The sequence below is a fragment of the Vicugna pacos genome, chromosome 34 (genome assembly GCF_048564905.1).
Source record: "Vicugna pacos chromosome 34, VicPac4, whole genome shotgun sequence".
NCBI lineage: Eukaryota > Metazoa > Chordata > Mammalia > Artiodactyla > Camelidae > Vicugna > Vicugna pacos.
In genome coordinates, this window is record NC_133020.1 from 17098242 (window position 1) to 17106646 (window position 8405).

Consider the following 8405-nt stretch of genomic DNA (forward strand, 5'->3'; position numbering starts at 1 on the left):
TCTCACTGTTCAAACAGCTCAAAAACAGGAAGAGCTAATCTGTGATGATAAGAGGTCAGTACAGCAGGGGGCAGGGAGGGCGGGCCTGAGAGTGCCTTCTCTGACACAGAAAATACCCTTTACCTAGCAAACACATATATGGGTATACCGTTGTGTATCCGTTCTGTACTTGTACACTCAATATTTGTCAAATTTACTCTATGTAAGTTGTAACTCCATAAAAAAGTGAAATTAATATTATACTAGGCTTGTTAAATGATCTGGGGTTTTTGCCTCTATTTTCTGCTGCTTTTTTTTATTTAAATAGTAGTTATTGTTTGAGAGTTTGATGAAACTTACCAATAAAATCTACACCTGAATTCTACTGAGAAGATTTGTCTTCGAACAGCACTTCAATTCCATCACGTTTATTGTCAAATTCAATTTCACTGTTTCTTCTTCTGTCAGTAACAGAATTACACATATATATATTTTACAAAGTTGTGGGCCCTACATATTTCTCTCTCACTTAGGAATGATACTTCTGCCATACACAAAATTCCAAGTTCAATGTTCTTGTTCTTTTAAAGACACTATTTGATTGTCTTCTTATAAGTAGTGTTGCTCCCGATGAGTTGAAAGTCAACTTCATTTTTGTTTCTTGGTATATCATGTGCTCTTTTTTTCTTGGAGATTTTACTTTGATATTTTTAAAATTTCTTTGTCGTTTATCTGGGTGTGAATGTTTTTCCTTACTTCACTGACATTCTGCAAATCCTTCCAATATGAGACCTTACGTTTTTTGTTTTTAATTCTGTGAAATTTTATCTATTGTTCTTCAACTCCTTTCCTCTCTCTAGTTTTCTGTTCCTTTCCTTCTAAGACCCCTGCTTAGCATGTGCTGGTGCTTCTCTCCTGTCCTCTAGATCCCTTACATGTTGCTTGTATTTTCCACGTTCTTATTCTTTTCTCTTGCCTTCGTGGAAAATTCCTCAAAATGATGTTCCAGTTCGCCTTGTTCTTCATCCACATGCATCCGACTGTTGATTTCTTAATTGTTTTCTTCAACTTCCCAGCTTAGTGGAACTTTTGCAGTTGCCTGATATTAGTCATGGACCCAGTGAGTAACTTAGGCTGCTGCCCCAGGTCTCTGTGTTTATAAAACAAGTGATAAAATGAATAGGGGGAAATGCAAGATCAGAGCTTGCCTCTGGGCCACACGTTCGCTTTCTCCCCTGCAGCTCGCCTCCCAGGCCGCAGCCGCTCCCCAGCCTCTGCCGGGTCCTCCTCTTTCTACTCACCAGTTCAGTCAGGTTTCGCGTACGCAGGGGATGGTCTCACTCTGACGTGGTTGATTCTCTGGACACTTATTTCCCTTTTATCTCTGTTATTTTTCCAGAATTGATTCTAGGAATTGGCAGCCCCTGTTTGTTCAGCATTTTGGCAGGAGTAGGGTTTCATGGCATACAAAAGCAATTATCCCACTAAAGAAGAAATATTTTCAGAACACGATACAAATGTATGTCTTTGCTGAGCCAAACTACAGAACACATGATCAGTAATACATGAAGTTCACATTTATAAAATTATAATCACCCCTTTATCTCTCTGATTGATCAATGGTGAAGCTGTCAGTTTAGGAGAGTCTGTAGATACCACGGATCTTGCAGAGCAGTGTTAAGATAGACAACGTACACCACAGATTTCTGCCGAGCAGAGATCAGCAAGGCCTCCTACATTACAGTTAATCAGATATTACTAAAGGTGCAGGGTGTTTTCCTGTTCATCATTAAGCCCATTTGCGATTATAACCACAGTGGTATGTGACAGGAAGGAAAATTCTGCCATATCAAAGAAATAGCAGCCGTTGCTTGTGCATTCAGGAGAAGGGGGAGGGCTGTGGGTAATAGCAAAAGTTAACACTCTATGTGTGTATTTTATTACAGGAGGTCGGCCAATGCCCAAGTATTATCATTGACTTTATATTCCTTATAGCATGTCTGTTGTGTGGACAAGGGGTTCCTGTGTGTACCTACTAATGACTAACGTGTATATGCTGAAATTCTGCCCTGTTCCTATACAAAAATGTAGGCAGTCCCTGCCAGAAACAAAGCACAGGGCTGCCCTCATCGCCGAATAGGCAGAATGTGCAAATTCTGTTTAGTGGGATCAGCTTGTGCACAAAGATACCTCAAATGTGAGAGTCGGGGAACAAAGAGCTGGCCAGGCAGGGGCTGCTAAAAAGATAGACCTTCTCTCTGATTTCCTGACGACAAATCAAACATGTGATATGAAGTGGTCAAAATTCTTCTACCTCGTCTTTGTTGGAGGAAGGATGTTTTGTTGGTTTTTGCCTCCCAGTCCCTCCCTATACCGGAGGCAGAGGGTCAATTTCAGGAGCATTTATGGGAGGTATTGCAAACTTGTTAGAAAAAGAAATTAAGAAAGGTCAGTAGAGAGACAGGAGAGCGTGTACTAGGTGTTGTTGACAGGATGAAAAACAAAAAGAGAAACCAACAGAAATTCTCTTGGGCAGAGCTGGTGGGAGAGAACAATAGTGGGATCCTAAGATTAGGTCACATCTAGACAAACAAGTTCATTCTGTAGAGCACGGGGAGGTATATTCAAGATCTTGTAGTGGCTCACGGTGAAAAAGAACATGAAAATGAATATATGTATATTCATGCATGACTGAAAAATTGTGCTGTACACCAGAAATTGCACAACATTGTAAACTGACTATAACTCAACAAAAAAAATAAATTAAAATTTGAAAAGAAAAAAAAAATAAAAGATTAGGTCAAGTCTGCTAATTACTTACATCTTGCACCAGGCTGTACCCCTTCTTCTCCCCACTTTAACACTAAACTTCAGTAAATATTCGCTGCATAAAATAAGCTTTTGATGGGAATGTTTTGAAAAAGGAAGCAGTGGCAAAATGTCCACACATTAGCCGAAATGGGGCGGAGAGAAAATAGGAGGCATCGGGGGAGAAAAGAGCTTGGGAATTCAAAACACTCTTTCAGGAAGTAGTAGTTAGAAGTACGATGGCCCGAACACATCCAAGGTCTATTAGATATACCAGGGATAGTATACAAAGCTGACGATTCAAACCATTCCATTTCTTATTAGCCAAAGGATCTGAGAACTTGGGCGTGTTATATGTCGATGTTGTATGTGTCCCCAGCAGATGTGTGTACTCCAATGATTTTCCCAGGAAGCTCAGAAGATTAGCAAGTGTGACCCTGCTCTGTGTAATATGTAACCCTATTGATTGTAACGCAATCGGTAAGATCTTAAGGACCTCATTCTCTTCCCTTTCTACTAATAGGTACACATTAGGATGGGATTTGGGGGTGAAAGCAGGCACTTTTTTCTTGTAAGGGTTTATCATTTGACTCCTAGCTTGAATCTATGGGGTTTATTTCTTCAAAACAAGTAATTCAGAGATAGTAGACTAGAGGATAATTTTAGAGAGAGTGTATAACTGCTTATAATAGAACTATTTTCCAAGATACCATGCACCAGTATCTCGTAGGCTGCGAGCTGAGAAGACTGTCCACATTCACCATGGCTATGGCATGCTGAGGAACAAGAATGGTCCAACTCCTAGTGAATCATCTCTAACCTTGACCCTCACCCAGCAACCAGCACTCCTCTTGTTTGCCAGGAGGCAACATAGCTTCTGACCTTCTATAACCACAGGAAGTGAGAACAGGGAACCAAAATTTGTTTTCCCAACTAAAATCTGATGATACTATGGGGTAACTTGAATTGATTTACTTTTTAAAATGTCACTGCACATGAAGATATAAGAAATAATCTTCATTTAAATTAACCACTAGCACACATTACGCACTATACCCAGTAGCTCAGTCATGAGAAGACAGAACTGGGTTTGAAAATAAGTTGAAGGTAAAGAATCTTCACAACCAAAGTTACAAAGTTGACAGAAAAAACATTCTGCTTCTGTACTTTCCTATTCCAGTTATGCCTCTGAGAAGTTTTTAGATTGATTTTCGCTAGGAAAGTTCTGCTGCACCTACATCTACCTCCATGAAATCAAATCCCAGACTCTAGGGGGAGGGGCCAAAATTATGCAAGAAAAGACAATGTAATTAGGATAGAACATTCCTAGAATATTCAAGTGTTCTTACTATGAGGTCATCTTGGGAGAAGACAGACCTCAACTCTGGATCTGGATTCAGCTTCTCTCCCCAGTCTGACCATTGATCACTTAACTAGGGTTTCACTCTGGAGAAGAAAATATATGTTTGGATCTAAGTGGCTAGGGTATGAATACTGTAAAAGCAGTTTGTGTCAAAAGTCTCTAGATGTTCATAAAACTTTCTCAATAACACAGAACTGCTCTGAAAGGACCAAAATATTTATTATTGAACAATCTATGTGAAAATGGAACACAAATCAGCATTATTCTTTCTGGACATAGACAGCGACATTTTCTGAGCCTCTAGTCTGGACTAAAATGCAATAGGAGTTTCAATAGGCGCATATTTCTTCTTCAGTTGAAATTCCACTGCCTCCAAGCTCAGCATCCTCACATCCAAGCTCATATTCTTCAGTCAAGAGCTTCTCCTTTTCCAGATCTTCTTTCCTGGAGGAATGTGAAAACCAACCTGCAACAGCAAATTTAGGGCCTCATTATGATTATGACTTGGAGACTAAACAGAGCCCTCTAGAGGCATCAGAGTCATGGGCCAGGTGAAAACAGCATTCCTGGAGACTCAGATTGAAAACATTTCTGCCCGAAATAAAGCACACCAGGAAAAGCATATTAGATACAAACTTTTGATCTCAGATCACCGTCTAGGAAGTACCTGTAACAGAGTCTAAAAACTTCTATGACATCTATACAAACAGTAGGTACATGAAACCAGAGAAAGGAATTGTGAGCATCTGACTTTTCCCAGTAAGACTGGACTAAATCAGAGGAATTTGGTGATAGGAAGGTACAACTTCATTACCATCTATTCCATAAGGACACTTAGGGACCAGATCCTGATTTCCCAAATGTCTGCAAGGATAATCCCGGCCTTTTCTCAAAGTCCTCCAAGGCTTCAGCTGCTTTGGTTTCTCTCCTCCCAAGGGACCCCACTGCCCTCCCACAGCCATGATAAAGATGGTTTATTGGGCCCTCCAGCTCTGAAATTCTGTGGGTCATAGCCAGCTTTGTGAACATGCAACTTACGCTCAGCAGAGCCCTGTGCTTGGTTTAAAGTTCTGCTGTCACCATCTTCAACCTCTAAATAATTTTTCAACAAGGAATCCCACATTCTCATTTTACATTGGACCCTGAAAGTTATGAAATCAGTCCTGCCATGGATCTTAAGGAAATATGGAGTGAGTCTCACCTTTTACCCAAAGTTTGCCTCCATGAAAGCACACTTATTAGAGTAACCTTAACATTTTAGTAGCTATGGAGTATCACAATGTGTCTTAATATCTATGCTTTGCCATTTTAACTGTATCTCTCACTTGGTCGCATTTTGAATTAACCGAAAGAAATCTTTAGATAATCTATGTGATTGTTGTGATTGAGAAAATATGTCACAGCATCAAACAATACACTCATGGCTGTAACGGCAGGAAGGTACCTGCTATGAAGTCTGATCTATTCCCATCCTCCCTAAAGATATATGGAAATAACTGAAATGACTTGGGAAGCCAATTCTAGTCATAATTAAGAAATACGGGCCAACCCACATCTTGTCTCTACAGGAAAGATTGACAGTTAGGGGCTCAAAGGCATCTTCTGAGAAAGTAAGACTATGTAAGATGTCAGGCTTCCCTTTTACTTGTCCCTAAGGGAATCTTTTCTGGACAACAGAATTTGGCGGCGGGTTGTGAGGGGGTGGGGCCTGGTGCAAAATAAAATGCAGACCCTCTTATTCCAAAACTATCAAAAGGTTCTGAGGTGGGACTCAGGGAAGCCATGTGTAGACGCTGTGCCCACAGATGCTGTGAATCACTCCAGGTGATAGTGTATGTTCCAAAGAGCACGCTTGGGAGGGTGAGGGACATCCACCTGACTCCAGCTGTCTCTCCTCCCAAGTCTCACATTCCTCATCGATATCCTCGTGTACAACCTCACACAGACAGTATTTACATGCGGACAAGATTGATACCAAGGTTCTGAGTCAGAAACTCATCTTGAAACACCTGCACATGGAGCCACCTTTGAAGTCTGGGGCTGCTCTCAGCTCATCAGAACCACTAACTTCTTCATGTCTTATCCTTCAACCCAGAATTCCAGGCCCAGTCCTAACTTGTGTCTCTATAACTGATGCTAAACTTACTGCTGTTCTGTATGATGCCATGTTTCCTTAGCACTCCTAGTTCAAGATCACAGAGACTTAAGAATCCAAAGAAGCACAGGTATCATTTTCCAGAAAAAAGTAATAAGGACAAGGTGCATATTCAGTATCCCACATCACAGTGTGTCCCTCCTCATCCATTGCCCACAGCTCTCCTCATCCTCATCTCCATTTTGGAGCCTACCTTCACACTTTGTTTTCTTTCTGCACTGCTTTATCGCCAGGAAAATGAAAAAAAGAAAGATGCAGAGTGCCAGGGTGCAACCAAGGATGACTGTCACAAAGATGATCCCAGGGCCAGTGTGGGAGCCTGAATGGTCTCCTAAAAAAAAACATATCCTCAGGGTGGGAAAGGACATGGGGGGATCCTGCCCCTTACTGTCACCTGCTGAGTGCCCAGAGTGATGAGGTCACAGCTTAAGACAGAATGGGAGATTGTGAGAGCCTGGCAGGGACTGACCTGGTCTCTTTCCTTTGGAGATCTCAGTGCCATCTTATACCAGTCTGAGAAGTTACAGAGGAGAATACTAGGGAATATCAGGGAGATTCACAACGGTCATGGAATCATGGTTCAGAAGCATCACATCCAGCCCCCTTTGCAGGGATAAGCCGGCCCACATTAGAGCAGGGAGAGAGAAGGCTCAGAGCATCCTGTTCAGGATGAGACTGTCCCCAAAGGCAAAAGTACCTACATGCATGGCAGAGTGGTCTGTGTCCCCAACTCTTCTGCCCCAAGTCAGCCGAAGTGGAGAAAAATGTCCCAAGAAAGGCTCCTGATCCTTTTCTGAACATCCCCTCAGTGCACATCCAGTCCTGTCTGAACGGTGGGCACCAGAAAGACTATCTCTCCTGCCATATAAGACAGAAGGAATGGAACACCATACCTGTTTAAATATGACACAAAACTTCCCCATCAACTGGACAGCAAAGAAAGAACCTAGGGTTGTCCGAACACCACCAGGATATGCCCCCTGACTCCCTCACCCTTTATTCCTGGGAGGCCCTAGGGCCCCTCCCAAAAGTGTCTAGAGAAATCCAACAACTCCGGCCAGAGCCTCTCCTGGTGTGAGAACACGTATGGTCTGTGGAAGCACTTCTTGAAAAAACTTTTTTTTTTTTGCATTGCTGCCCTGTTTCCTAAGGCTACCATAACAAATTAACACAAACTAAGTAACTTCAAACAGACATGTATTCCCTCATAGTTCTGGAGGCTAGAAATCCAAAGTCAAGGTGTCAGCAGGTCCCTGCTACCTCTGGAGGCTTTTGGGGAGGATCTTTTCTTGCCTCTTCCCAGCCTCTGGTGATTGTCAGCAATCCTTGGCATTCCTTGGCTTGTAGGTACATCACTCCAGTCTCTGCCTCCATCATCACAAAGTGTTGTCCTTGTGTCTCCTGTTTTCACATGATATTCTCTCTATGTCTGCGTTTAAATGTCTCTTTTTTTAGAAGGATGCTAGTCTTTGTATTAAGGACCACCCTAATCCAGTGAGACCTCATCTTAAACTGATTACATCTACAAAGACACTATTTCTAAATAAGGTCACATTCTGAAGCTCTGGCTGGACATGAACTTAGGGGGAGGGACACTATTCAACCTAGTACATAGCTTATCCTCAAAGATCCCAAAACAAATTCTCCTTTACAGAGTTTCAGTCCAGAGCCCAGACCTCTCTACTCACCAGGGCACTTCACTCCAGCATCCTCTTTTCCCTTGTGTTCTTGCAGTGACTGCAAGCTCTGGGCCTGTGGTGGGGACCATCTCTGCACCTGCTCTGCACCTTGACCAGCCAGGTGCTCCCATGTCCTAGGCCAAAGGCAGCCTCCCCAGGCAACCAGAACAGAGACATGATAGAAAGTACAAAAAAGACGAACAATGCCTTCAGATAGCCACTGATTTGTATGAACACATCCTGGAAAGTGGCATGGGCTGTGTAATCGAAACGAACTGTGTTCAGTCCTTTTTTGGATGACCCATACTTCAAGGTATCAGCATCACTCTGTAGAGCTTACAGAAATGCACACAGTAGCAAACCCCGAACCAAACCCTCCAATTCATCTTCCTATGATGCGCCAAAGTGAGGACCAAGAACT

At 42.3% G+C, this 8405-nt stretch overlaps 1 long non-coding RNA gene across 1 annotated transcript; it reads right to left on the reverse strand.

Moving 5' to 3' along the window:
* Positions 1 to 4350: 4350 nt before the first annotated feature.
* Positions 4351 to 6693, reverse strand: LOC140691308 (uncharacterized). Its single transcript, XR_012066911.1, has 2 exons — positions 6499 to 6693; positions 4351 to 4616 (listed from the first exon to the last, which is right to left on the reverse strand). It is a non-coding gene; the product is annotated as an uncharacterized lncRNA (long non-coding RNA).
* Positions 6694 to 8405: the final 1712 nt, after the last annotated feature.